The sequence below is a fragment of the Physcomitrium patens genome, chromosome 3, assembly GCF_059467195.1.
Source record: "Physcomitrium patens ecotype Gransden chromosome 3, ASM5946719v1, whole genome shotgun sequence".
NCBI classification, from domain to species: Eukaryota; Viridiplantae; Streptophyta; class Bryopsida; order Funariales; family Funariaceae; genus Physcomitrium; species Physcomitrium patens.
In genome coordinates this window covers 23,371,063-23,386,148 of record NC_143412.1, presented here as the reverse complement: position 1 = coordinate 23,386,148, position 15,086 = coordinate 23,371,063, and the positions used below count along the sequence as shown (strand labels likewise).

The 15,086-nt window shown below is 31.5% G+C and overlaps 3 non-coding genes across 3 annotated transcripts; all 3 read right to left on the bottom strand.

Moving 5' to 3' along the window:
* Positions 1-2,737: 2,737 nt before the first annotated feature.
* Positions 2,738-2,858, bottom strand: LOC112280721 (small nucleolar RNA SNORD14). The gene has a single exon (XR_002969384.1). It is a non-coding gene; the product is annotated as a small nucleolar RNA SNORD14 (small nucleolar RNA).
* A 50-nt stretch (positions 2,859-2,908) lies between these two features.
* Positions 2,909-3,017, bottom strand: LOC112280730 (small nucleolar RNA Z107/R87). Its single transcript, XR_002969393.1, has one exon. It is a non-coding gene; the product is annotated as a small nucleolar RNA Z107/R87 (small nucleolar RNA).
* Positions 3,018-4,351: 1,334 nt separating this feature from the next.
* On the bottom strand, positions 4,352-4,423 carry TRNAH-GUG (transfer RNA histidin (anticodon GUG)). Its single transcript has one exon. It is a non-coding gene; the product is annotated as a tRNA-His (tRNA).
* Positions 4,424-15,086: the final 10,663 nt, after the last annotated feature.

The window sequence follows — 15,086 nt, the reverse complement described above, 5'->3', positions numbered from 1 at the left end:
TCCTTTGTAATAGGTGTTTGTTAATAGCCATTGTGAAGGTCTAATTTGGTAAAGATGGTTCCACCTCAAAGTTGGTCAAGAAGATCATCCATATATGAAACTGTATATATATTCTTGATAGTCTACTTATTGAGCCTTGATAATTGATGCAAAGCCAAAGTCCACCATCATTTTTAAGTGCAAAGAGTACAAATGCTCTTTTTGGTGACATGCTTTCTTGAATAAGGTCCTTCTCTAAGAGTACTTTTAATGTCTTTTACAACTCTTGAAGTTCATTTGGTGTTAGATAATAAATTGGTCAACTTGCTAGTTTGACTCCAAGCAATAATTCTATATGAAAGAAGATGCTTTGATCAAGTGGCACGCCATTAGATAAGTCAGTTGGAAAAACATCTTAATATTTACGTATGAGTTGCTTTGCTCGTTTTGCTCTTTTAGTTGTCTTTTCCACCATTTTGAACCACCATATATATTAGTTGCTTATGTTGAATTTTCTTTATTATAAAGGTCATCTTTACAAGTAAGCTTTTAGCTGCAGATTGTTTTGTTACGTCACTCAATATAGAGGTATGAAGAATCACCTTACATCCATTGTCTTTTAAAAAAATTATCCTTGCTAGCCTATTTACTTGCTTATTTTCCACCTCTAGCTATGGCATACCAAAGATAATGTCATATCTAAGTTTTTTTGCCTAAAACTTCTCTTAAAGCATAGGTGTCATTAAACCTCAAGATTTCTTCTTCACATGTCTCACTTAATATGTTTTCTTGGTCATTAGCTTGATATATACTTCTTCCTTTAATCACCTTGGTTTTAATTCTAAGTCAATTGGCAATCATAGTCAAGATGCAATTTTTTATAGAGTTGCAATCTACAAGCACTTGACATAGTTGTCTTCTTAGTCTACTCGCTAGGTACACTAGTCAATTCATTTGATAATTAGCTAAGGTTATGCTATTTGTCTCTATAAAACAACAGTTATCCTCAATATTCACCCTCAATGCTTTTACTAGAGAGCCTTGTTTTCTTGCTTCATTTCTTTATCATCAAGGTGAGCCTCAAGATTGTGAATCCACCTTGATTTGTTGGTATATAAATTTTGACGCTTTGGACAATCTTTGATCTGATGACATGGCTCTCAACAATAATAATAAAATTTCTCCTATGCCAATATTTGTTGACTCTATGGTATCAATGGTCCTTGCAAGGCATCGATTTCTATAGGTATTGATTATTATGCTATAATATTGGATAGTAGCATAGGATTTTCTTCTATTAAGTTGTGCTCTACAAATTCTGAATTCTATAGCATTAATCCACTCTGCAATCCTAATTGCTTCTTCAAATGTTTACAGATTTCTTAATTCTATTACTTGCTGAATCATAAGTTTCAATCCTTATATAAATCAATCCATCATCTCCGCCTTAGAAACATTGTCAATTTAAAGATATAAAGATCTGAATCGGAAGACATAATCTTGCACTGATCTAGATTATATAAGATTAATCAATTGATCATGTACTAACTTCTACACATTGATGGGCAAAAAATTGATTCTTAAGATTGATTTCAAACTCATCCCAATTACAAAATCCACCTTGAGCTCCATAGATTTGAGCTCAATCTTACCACCAAATGACTACTATACCTTTCAAAAAGCTAGCTGCATATAAAACTCCTTGCCTCAAATAGTTGCATGTATTATCGCATGCTGAAAAGCCATTGACATACATCTTGCCTTAAAATTCCAAAATATGCAATAATAGTCTTAATTTGCAAAAGACCCCAAAGTCAACTACACTACCTTAAAGAGAAATGAATTTTAGAAAATCGAATAAATGCAGTAGCTAAAAGCACCTGCACAAAATAGTGCTCTACTTCCCTCCTAAGATACATGTACTTCACTCTACATCATTGCATTGCAGTCTGCATCATTGCCTTGAAATTTTGAAATAATCATTAATCAACAAAGCAATTTATGCCCTCACATTCAGATAAATCAAAACTAGAATTACGAAAAAAATTGATTGAATAACATTTAACTGAGTTACCGGTGCTGTTTTACCCTACATCTTGTCTGGTCACGGTTAAACCAACACTTTTTTGATGCATACAGATTGTACACAATTAACTTAAAGATCGCAGTGTACCACAGAAGGCCAATATACGTAAAACTTCACAGTTTGGGCACTTTCGTTTTAGAACGAACTTTCGGAATCGTTCTCTGCCGAATTGACACACTCGAGAGAGAGTAGAGATTGAAGTCGTGTTCTGCAGTTGTGATATTTGATATCTTGAGATACCAGCAGTACCCTAGTTACAAAAACGGTATCATAATAGAGTCTCGCCTTTTTTATCGTAAGGGTAGTTCGAGCAGATGTGCTCACAAGCCTCATTTTCTTAATCGCCAGCGTTTTGATACATTTTTTAAGACGATGCCGTCTCGTAGGAAAAGGCCAGATTTTCTTAACAAGTTATATTGTTCATGAACGTTGTCCAAGCTGAGTAGCAAGACACGGCTTTTGTGACTTGGTTATGCGACGTGCGGGCGATGACTTTGTAGGAGTCGTTCGCAAGCTCTAGGTGCTTATGGTACCCATGTCAGTACCGACAGAGCGACGGAAAAATCAACTTCGCTGGCGGCGGCCAATCTAGTGTGTCCGCCACGTATGCAGATACGTGGACACACAGGGCCAGCGTCGGACAACACTCGTGACAGGACCACATCAAATTCAAGTCTCAGATATCCAAGGAAGGTTTGGAAGCTGCATTAGCTCTCAAGCCGAGCAAGGCGAAAGCTTTAGGCGGCCACTGCGAATGTTTGAGAAACAAGCCTAGGATCTGTCATCACCGACTCAAGATGCACCCCCTCCCCACCCCACAACACGCAGACATTCTCTCACGGCGTTTGCTCGGATCAGCGGGTTAACTATCATATGGGATGCGAAACGATGTTCCTATCCCCGTAATCAAGTCTGTTGAGCTTGACGAAATTTTCTTGTCGTCACTGCAAACACCGGAAACGCAACACAGCCTCCACAACCCAAACTCCTTCCATCCCTCGTACACTACACTTACGCACAGCCCACTGCTAAACCCCCAACATCAGGACTTGCTACCAAATGACCGTCCACGCTTCGTCTTAAGATGTGGGGCCAATGATTGATTGTTAATCCAGCCATAAGGTGCTGACTAACTGCCCACTCGCCCGACCACTCTAGCATATCCACCATTCAACTCCCTGTGCAACGGAATAAAACACAGTGTTGTACACACAGGACTGCGCATCCCCCACTTCACAAAACTGCCCACATACCATAACTCCGACAGCCTCTATCACCTGTGAGAGAGGTTGCCATTGATCCTGGCCCGCCCACAGTCTAGCCAAAAGCTGAACCGATACGCAGAACTCACTACCCCACAACCACCGACAACCAAAAAGATTTAAAATTGAAACCGACGCCTGCCTCACCGAACAACCCTAAGACCCACCAGCCGTGCAAGAGCGATGCTATTGAATCCATGCTGGTCTACTACAACCGGACGCATATATACCCCATGGTGTGGGGAGAAGGGAGGCCTTCTTCCTGCACAATTCCACGAGGCTGGCACAGCCGGCCCCGGAGACCTAACCCTAACTCATCTGCTCCCCCACCATGCTATCCACGTGAATTCATGCATCCTTCCATCCGCCCGTCTATCCATCCTTCTCTTTCCTTGTGGATCATCTGACCCTTCCTTGTGGTGGAGTGTGTGAAACCACCCTTCCTTGCATTGCATGGCAGGCCCACCCAGTTTCAGTTGCTGATACATTTCAATAGCAAGTGATGTCATGCAAGTTAGTGAGCATTTCCTTTCAAACACATTCCACAGTATTCAAATGTATTGAATTCTTTTTGGAATACTTTTCGAATGTTTTGGATTTCTTTAGCAAACATCGGCAAGGAGATTCACAAGAGATGGATGGCCTAATGTGCGTTTTGGTTTTGACAATAGAAATGCAGCCATAAATAAACAAGACAAAAGTAATGGTGTGACAATCCTGTGTTGACTCTTCTTTAGTTTGTGGCTTATGAACAGGTTTAGCACAACCGTTTGTGACACCTTGGGTTCCAAATGGGGATGCGATTTTCTGTTTATTTTGTTGGTAACATATTGAAACTGGCGGATTGATTTTTGTAGTAGAATGTTGTTGGTTTTTTTGTAAAGTAAAATGCCGGCGGGAGTCGTCGAAACGAGAATTGAAGGTGGTTTAAAAGTGATAATGAGCCACAGTTGAAAAGTGATGTACTGCGGAACGATGAAAAGGGTAAGCAAAACGCATCTTCAACGCTAGATTCGTAGGTACGTGTGGCTGCTGGGATTCGAGCCCAGGTCTCCACGGCCACAACGTGGAATTCTCACCACTAAACTACAGCCACTGATCCCCGGGTTATGATTCCGCAGTGATAGGTATCTGTACATAGCTGAGTTCAAATTCCATCAAAGGCCTATTGGTTTGTTTTTGCAACACTCATCAGACACAATGAGTTGAATTCTTTGCGTTGGTTATTATTTTTCATCTTTTTTTATTTCTAAATGATATACATATTTCATGTTGTAACAACTAGCTATGAACACAGTTACAATTGCATGGATCATGAAAACAAAATTTGGTGCTACTTTTGTGTGGTGTTTATGTTGCATTTTTTCATGATTTGTGTTTTGTAACAAAAAATCTAAAATAAGAGGCTTTGTATCATGAAAGTCCAGTGAATAGAGTCTCCAAGGGTCTGTAAATAATAATAATAATAACTAATGAACACCAAGTTCTGGTTGTGTAGAGACTCCCAGACTTGTTTACAAAGTGTTTGTGTAAATCAAAATTGTTACAATAGCTTAATATCCTAATCATGAATGTTAATGTTCAGCCCATGTTTTTAGAGGAGAACATGACACATGTATTTTGAAATACTCACAGCTTTATTTGTTTATTGAGCTTTTGAATTTGATGATAGTATGGTGTCTTGTAGTTGACCTTAAACCTCATTTTGCCATACACAAGTTTGAAGCTCTAATAACACATGAAGTAAAGTCTTCTTGGCATGGAGACACAATGTTGAATTCACCAACTTTCAATGTAGAAAGGAGATGATTTTTTTACTGAATCTAACATGTACCTGATAATGTTGGATAAGCTATTAAATACACAGAATCCATCTGGGTAAGATTATGTGGTCTTATCTGACTTCACTTTAAGTGAGTAATTTGAGAAACAGGATGCTTAGTAAATAGGCCTAAAGATGGAGATTTGTGTGGGTGGGTGTGTGTGTGTGTACGAAGGAGACATTTACATGCGCTCATTCTTTGTAGAAATTTTGTATTATAGTTTGATACTTGAAAATTTTGAATATCACTTATTGATACATAGAAATTGTATAAAATACAAGATGGAGATACAAAATGAGGCATAAATGGAATTTCAGGATTAAATCAAAGATCATAAAATAATGTATATAATCATGTTGGCCAGATTTGTTAGAATAAGAAGTTGAGTGCAGTTATATTTGATATAATTAAACATAGGTTATAGTATTGGTGATGTAATAAAAATGCCATGTCTTCAATTACACAAATGGCCATCTTATTTGTTGGGTAGAATGTAATCCAACACATTTTGATTTTAATTACTTTACTTTAGTTCTTGTTTTAAATACTGATTGATTTGCATTTTTATTTTAAATATTTGAGTTTTCTGTGAAAAACAACAAATGGATTTGAAATGGTAATGAAAGTACATGCAATTAAAAGTGTTGTGAGTAGAACTAATTGTCAAATAGTAGAGGTATGTAAATGCTTAAAAAGTTACATAATAAACTTGCTAACATATGTGTATGATATTATTTGAAACATAAACATGCATTATATACATAGAATTAAATGTATAGTATTTCTTTGTCCTTGGAATTAAAACTCATTTGTTGATTACTTATTTTCTACATTTTTGTTGGAGAATATTAGATTCACCTACTTTATTTTCATGATTCAATCTCCTTGACTAGTTCTTTAATTTAGGGATAAGATTTTATTTATTTATTTGTTTATTTTGAAATCAATGAATAAAGACAAAACTCAACTTAAGATTCTTCTTGGAGGGTAGGAGGTGGCGGAGAAGGGTTTGGGTTCTCTCTTGCATTGCCTGGTAGTGGATCTATTTTTGAAGTTAATATGATTATTTACTTCTAGCATACACAGAGTGTAGGGGCACATTTTCATTTAAATAACTGAAAATACAATAGAATTAGAAAATAATACTTCTATTTTACAGAATGCAAATAATGAGTTATATTTCTTATAATAGTAATGTAACAATTCAGAAGTAGAGATTACTACATGGTCTTTGGCATTACAATACCCTTTTTGTTTTGTGTGTAATGATGTCAGGTGTGTGAGTAGTTTAAGGCTGCCAAGTAGGAATGTGTGGGCAGATTAACGTAGATAATATTCACAGTTATTGCTTACATTTGAGACTCATATTTTTACGATATACAAAGGTATTAGCAGTCAAGGTTTATGGTTTTTTATGTGATATTTCAAGAAAAAAGTATAATTAATGATTTTAAAAGTTTTTTGTTTTGTTTTGTTTTGTTTTGTTTTTTTTTCTGAATTAAAGAAGTAGTTCAATGTTTATCCTTTTGTATACAATAATCATTTTGGTTTTTTAAACAAATCTACAAATCCATGTAAAAACAAGCATGTGTTTTTTGATTTTATGTTTATATTTTTTTCATATCAAATGTAGGTTAATTCAAATCTTTATAAATACATTTTTATATTCCAATTATAGTTTATTTTTTTATACTGCCATTAATAACTTGGATTTATTATAACACATCTATAAGAATTAGAGACAATTTTTTTAAACAAGAAGTGTATAATATTGAAAAAGTTTATACAAAGAATATAGAAATATGCAGATGGATGTTATGTGAAAAAATACATTTATATTTACAAATATTTGTATCTTAAAAAAAAAATCTTTTTTTTCAAAAATTATTGTATTTGAATCTTTCACAACAAATAAAATAAAAATTACATATTGATTAAGACTTGTTGGATTTTGATATCTTATAATTATGTTTATATTTATTATTTCACTAAAAATCATTGACTACCTTTATTAATAGAATATGACATGTGTATTAAGAAATAATTATATATATATATATATATATTGGTAATAATATAATATTGTAGACATACTTTATTACTTTGATAAGAAATCTTAGATAGAAAATAAACATAGGTAGATTTGGTAATATCTTATACATAAGCTTTTGAAAAGATTTATAGATGTAGATTTGATTTCATACTTGTATATAATTTATTAATAGATAAAAAATATAACTAATAAGTTATCTATACATTGCACATGTTAGCAACTTATACTATAAATTAGCTATGTGGTGTATATACAAGAAACTTGTCTTGAAAGTTAGATATGTGTCTTATAAGTTATGAACATGTTGGAAGTTCTATAGAATGTTGGTACATAATTCTTAATTGGATAGTATAAGTGGAGGTAAAAGTAACATCTTTTTTACTCTTATGAATGCTTTTTCTATTCTTAGTCTTACTTTATGAATCACTATTCTTCTTAACTTTGGCTATAGCTATTTTAATTTTAATAATATTTTATTTTTTGAATAAATATCTACTCTTTCAAGTGACATAAGAGTAAAGTGAGTTTTTTATTATTTATAACTCATCTTTTGCATTAGAAGTAAATAGATTTTTATATCTCTTTGTTATGTTTTGAAGTAATTGAAGAAAATATAATAGTTGATACATTCAACAAAAGTAAGAATAGGTTTAAAACTATTATAAATCTTCACAATCTTATGAACACTTTTGGTATGAAAATATCATGTATTTCAAATGTCAACATAGTGTCATGGTCATACATATTTATTCTAATATTTACTTATATGATTAAATATAATTAGATAAAAATAGATTTATTTCATAATATTTTTATCTTTGTGATTTTAATTTTACATGTAAAGTTAAAACCACAAGTTTTAATCACATGTTGGTAGCTTGTAGAGCAAGCTAACTATGTAGTGCACATATAGAAAACTTACTTTATAAGTTAAGATACATGTCTTAAAAAGTCAACATATTTTGGAAGTCGTACGGGACATTGCCACATAGCTCTTAGTTAAGAGTATATATGGACGCAAGAGTGAAGCCCTTTTCATTCTTGTCAATGCCTTTCTAGTCTTTAATCTTATTTCAAGACTTTTTAGTTTATTTTCTTTGACAATAGCTATTCTAATTTAATACTATATTATCCTCAAGTGACTTAAGAGTGTATTGAGGTTTTCTTTCTTTGAGGTTCATATCTTTGATAATTTGACAAGAATTGTTAATTTACTATTTCTATCTTGTTTTAGAAGCAAGTGAATTATTCCACTTCTATTGTTGTATTTTAAAAATTACAAACCATCTACTTTTAAATAAATAATCTTATTTTTTAACATTGTTTTTTTCTTTAAAAAGAGTGGATTATCCTTATACGTAGAAATTTTCATTTGATATTAGATATTGTAGATTATCTTCTTTTAATTTGATTTTTTGAATTTATTTGAGTTATTTATAAAAAGAAAAGATTATAGATGTTACTCTCAGTAGAAGTAAGAATAGATTTACAACTATTGCAGATCTTCACAAGCTTGCTGATACTCTAAGAATCAAAATCTCACATATTTTCAATATGAATCATAGAGATACTATTCCTACGCCTATGAAAGAAGTTCAAAGTCTACATCAAAAAATTGTATGATTGAAGGAAGTAAGTATATTGACTCAATAACCAAATCTAAGAAGGTTTGCTTTTACAAGTATGATGGAGGCAAAGATAAGTATGCTTGAGAAGTTTAATGGAACAAGATCAAAATTTTGAGGATGTTTGCAATAAATTCAGCTCAATTTAAGGCTACATCCCTTCTAATACCTTAATGGATTTACTCAAGTTACATTCATTGGTGCACTTCTATCTAGAAGTATTCTTTCTTGGTTTGCATCTTTTATAGAAAAGAATTCATAACTTTTTTATGATTTGAATTCATTCTTAAAAGTTTTTATAACCACATTTAGAGAAAATAATTGAGAAAGAATAGTAGAGACCAAGTTCTTATCTTTATAATAAGGATCACATTCAACTACCATATATGTTGCTGAATTCCAAAACCTTGCTTGTGACATGGACTAAAATGATAAAGCCCTTATTAATCAATTTTGATATGAATTAAAGGACAACGTCAAAGATTTATTATTAATAATGTCAAAAGCAAAATCTTTAAAATAATTTATTGCTAAAGCCATTTTATGCAATAATAGATTATTTGAAAGGTATCAAGAAAAAATATTTGGTTGAAGAGGAACAAGTCAAGTAATGACAATAGCTCCTAAGTTTTCTAAAACTTATTCATCAAGGTCAAATTCATATATTATGTTTTAAACTTCTTATTAAGCAAGAAAAGACTTTTTATGGACAAGAAGGTTTGTGCTTATATTGTGGAGAATCTAAGGACACTAATCAATATTGTCCAAAGAAGCAACATAATCACAAAATGAAGAAGATGATTACTAAAGAAGATGATGTGTCATAGAATAAATCTTTTCAACTATAATAGGGACCATGCAGTTGGAATCTTATGCAATTGCTAGTAAACGTCTTATTTTTTCTTCAGATCTCTAATCTTGTTTTATAATAGAATTTATTTAGAATAAAAAAATCACAAAGTCTTACTCTTGTTGAATTAATGAGCCTCAATTTATTTTATAAAGAAAGATTTTGTCAAAAAATAAGATATATTTTTAATTAAGAAAATTAAAATTATGCATGTAGAAGTAATACATGATTGTTTATTATCTTTTGAAAATATTACATATGAAACTATTTTTGTAGAAGTAGCAATTAGTGATCATAATAATTCAGTAATATTTAATATGATTAAATCTCCTTCTAATCCAATTATTTTGATAGTATCATGGTTAGAAAGGTATAACTTTAAAAAAGACTAGATTTTTAGCAATCTTCATTTTCTCCATAGTTCAGCTTAAGATTTTGCTAAATAAATAAAAATCCATAAGATTGATGCATCCAAACCATTATTGGTAGGTACAAGAACTTTCATGCATGCTACAAAAGAAGGGTCAATTTTTATTGTATATGCTATACTTATTATTGATGAAAAAATATTTCAAGTAGTATTCAAAGCCAATACCAAGATTATTAAGACGTCTTTAAAAAAAAAATGCAGATATTTTTTTAAAGCATTATCCTTATGGTCATTCCATCAAACTTCAAGAAAGAGCTTAAACACCATTTGGACTAGTCTATAGCCTATTACAAAATGAGTTGGCTATACTCAAAAAATATATTGATGAAAATTTGACTAAGAACTTCATATGCTATTTCAAATCCTTAGCCAAAGCTCCTATCTTATTTGTAAAGAAAAAAATGAATCTTTGTAGATGTATGTAGACTATTGAATATTCAACAAGATCACCATCAAAAATAGGTATCCTCTCTTCTTTATTTTAGAATTTCTTGATTAATTAAATCAATCAAAGATCTATACAAAAATAGATTTATGAGAAGTATACAATCTAGTATGTATTAAACAAAGAGACAAATAGAAAATTATGTTTTGAACCAAGTATAGGTATTTTGAATATAATGTCATGCCTTTTGAATTCATAAATGTGCCAATTAATTTTCAACATCCAATGAATGATATTTTTTGCAAGTTTCTTGATGATTTTATTGTCAATTATTTAAACAACAAATTGATCTATTCTAAGAACACAAAAAAGCATGATTTTTTTTTTTTTGTAGTGTATTATAAAAACTAAGTGATATAAGATCATATGATAAGATAGAAAAGTGTATATTTCATACTATTCAAGTTGAATTGTTAGGATACATCATTTCAAACAATGGTCTTATGATGGATCCTAAAAAGGTCTAAACTATCAAAGATTAGAAGATCTTAAAAATAGTCAGAGATGTGCAATGTTTATTGAGATTTGTCAATTATTACTGAATCTTCACCACAAGTTTTCCTTAAGTTGCAACCTTTCTTATATACTTGACATATAAAGATAAATTTAAGTGCAACAAAGAAGTGAAGCATTTTTTGAAACCTTAAAGACAACATTTATTTTTGCACCAATTTTATATTGCATTGATTTTTTGAAGGCATTCTTTATGAAAATAGATGCATTAGATTTTGCTATGGATGTCATTTTATCAAAAATAGAAGCAGATGATAAATTCTATCTAATAGCTTTTTATTCCAAGAAATTTTCAATAATTGATATTAATTATAAGATTTATAATAAAAAACTTCTTACAATCATGGATTCATTTTAAGAATGGCATCGTTATTTAGAAGATGCTTCTAATTCAGTCACCATATATATGAGTCACAATAATCTTAAGTACTTTATGTCAACACATGTTTTGAATCATTTTCAAGCTTGTTGGAGCATGTTTTTATCAAGATTATTTATTAACTCAAAAAATAATAAGATTTGTCAAATACCTTTTTTAGACATTTTTATCTTGCATCAAAAGAAAGACATGTAACTTTTAATCAACAAAGAATAATCCTCTTGAAACTAAAGGATTTTCATCTTTGAGCAATAAAATCAATATTGATTGTTGATCCAATCTTTGTCAACCAAATTCAATCAAGAATGTTCTTTAATTCTCTTGTTTATGATATAAAGAATAATTCTTTTAAATCTTATAATACTTCTTAGTTTAAGTTTAAGAATAATCTACTATATTTTGAGGAATAATTATATATTCCAAAAGGTGAAGCACAATTATGTGTTCTTCAAGTTCATCATGACTTTCTTACAACTAGATATTTTAGATATAATAAGACTTTAGAGCTCATATCAAGAGATCTTTGGTAGCTTCAAATATAGAAGACAATTAAAGACTTTGTACAATCATGTGATATTTATTCAAGATCAAAAACTCCTTTTCATCAACCTTGTAGACTTTTCTAACCATTATCTATTCTAAAACAACCATGAACTTTTGTTTCTATGGATTTTATTATAGATCTTTCAATCTTATATTTGTATGATTCTATATTTGTGATAATAGATTGTTTTACAAAGATGGCACATTTTGTATCATATACAAAATCTATCATATGTAAAAAAATGACTAAGTTTTTTCTTGATAATATCTATTTTTATCATAGATTATCTAAAGATATTTTATTAGATGGAAGAATGCAATTTTTATTAAGATTTTAAAAAATCCTTTTTAAGATTTTAAAGGTAGATATAAAACTCTCTTTGGCTTTTCATCTTCAAACTAATGGACAAATAGAATACATGAATTAAGATTTGAAGCAATATTTGAGGATTTTTTTTTTTTTTTTTTTTTTTTTTGATTATAGTTATTATCTATAATTTGATACCTTTCACTTTAAAATGTTGATAATCTTATAGCAAAAGATTTGATGAATTATTTGTCAAAGCTACATGCAATAATAAAGATGCAATTAAAAGAAGTTCAAGAACAAAAAAAGATCAATGTAAATGCCTATTGCAAAGAACAATCATAATTCACCATAGGTGACAAAATACGGCTATTTTGTCGTAATATTAAGACTATTTGTCCTTATGATAAATTGGACTATTGTAAGCTTGAATCTTTTCATATTTGTAAATAAGTCAATTTTTTTGCTTATTGATTACATCTACCAAAGCCTATGAAAATCCATCTTGTATTTCATGTGTCTCTTCTTGAGCCATATAAGATAGTGAATATCTTGGAAAGAAGACAAATGCCATTTCTTCTTATAGAAGTAAATAATAATCAAGAGTTTGAGGTAGAAGAAGTCTTAGATTCAAGGTGGTGCCAAAATAGATTAGAATATCTTGTTCATTGGCGTAGATATGATATTAGTGAATGCACATGGAAGCCAGCAAAAAATCTTACAAATGTAATAAAGAAGGTTGAGGCTTTTTATCGACGACATCCATTAAAATCAAGTTGAAGAATAGCAAAGCTTTACTATAAAAGAAACAAGATCTAAGAAAGATAATATTCCATCTTCTACTTTTGTTTATAATTTTTATATATTTGTGACATTATGGAGATAGAAAATCATTAACTAATAGATTCAACTCAAGAGCTATCACTTGTTAATTTATCAAATAAGATATTACAATTGTCACAACCTTCAAGTTGATATAATTGACATGTCAATGCTTAAGAATAACATGTCTTTCTTTAAATATATGGCAAATCATAATATATTTGATATCACAACTTTAAAAGAGACTTTTGATGTTTGATAATTTAATTAAAAGTAGGAACAACTCTTGATGGTATTCCAAATGTTTTATTTGAAAAAAGTTATGAAGGCTTCTACAATAATCAAATAATAAGGTGGTCTTTCTATCCTAGTGTTAGGGACATAGTCCTTAGACCTTTCTAGAGACAAGTTTCTAGAACCTTCTAGAAAGAAGTCTCTAGAAACTTCCAGAAGATTCCTTGAATATTCTTTTAGAATATTCTTTAAAGATTTCCTAAATATTCTTTGAAGATTCCCTAAAGATTCCCTTAGAAGGCTCTAGAAGATTCTTAGAATATTCTAGTAGATTCTAGGAAGTTACTTGAGAAGCTTCCTAGCTCTTGGGTAGTTGCTCGAGAAGCTTCATAGTTCTTGGGAAGCTTCTTGATGCGCTTCCTTAGAACCATAGGCCAGTAGTATATATAGGAGTCGAGGCTGAAGAATTCTTCAGTCTCGACAATACATCTCTTGAAGCTCTAGCTCAATTGTCTTGGCGTTGCTCTTGTACTCATCTGATAATCTAGTTCTTGTCATTTCTTCTTGAACTTCTTGTTTAGATTTCTTGTTTGTATTTTTGGTCCGTGACAGTTTGTCGAGACTACCTTTATCTTAATATCAGAGCTGAATCCTGCTTGTTTGAGAGCGGATTACCCCTCTTCTTGAATGTATTCTAGCGCTTTAGGGGTTGCGGATTACCTTCCTCTAAACTGATATTTTCTCAATCACTATATCAGAGCTTAATTCTTTGAGGCAGAGAGTGGACTACCCCTTTCCTTGGAGATACTTGAGCGTTCTAAGGGTTGCGGATTACCCTCTCTTGGACTGATATTAATTCCTTCTTTTTGTTTAGCATAGCTAGTAAAAAAGACTGTTAACATCGATTTCAAAGCTTTGCCTTCTTGATAGAGTGCGGATTACCCCTCTTCTCGAAAGCATTGAGGCATTTTTAGAGGTTGCAGATTACCCTCCTCTAAAACTGAAATCATTTAGTGTTTTTCTTTTTTCTTTTCTCCGAGTAGGTTTTAGTGACAAGTAGTGCTACAATTTTCTCCAAGAGACTTAGCAATTTCTTCTTCTCTCAAAATTTTAATCCATCTATTCTCTAAATATGGAAGTAGACCAGGTCATAGACAGTGCATCTCCACAAGTAGACAATAGAGTGGCAACTCTTGCAGATCTTCAAGCTCTTATGAATAGTGTACGAAAGGAGATTACATTTCTTCGCAATCCAAGTAAAGAACCTCAAATTGATCTAGTGACCGAAGAAGCTAGACGCAAAATTCATAGCCTACAACAAGAGATTATTCGCCTGAGAGAAGCAAGACATGTATCACATACGACCTCTATGGATACTTCAAGGATTAGTACGAAAGAACCAAAAGCGAGTATGCCAAACAAGGTTGACGGAACAAGAGCCAACTTCCGAGGTTTTGTGCAACAAGTACGGCTTTACCTATGCCTATACCCTTCTCGTTATCCGAATGGATTTACCCAAGTTGCTTTCATAGGTACTCTTCTATCAGGAAATGCTCGCTCTTGGTTTGTTCCACTATTGGAGAAGGATTCTCCAATATTGTACGACCTAGAGGCTTTCATAGAGAGACTTACTGTTGCGTTTGGAGATAGCGATCGAGAAAGAGTGGCTGAAAGAAAGATACAAAATCTGCGACAAGGATCACGTTCTGCTGCAATCTATGCTGCAGAATTTCAA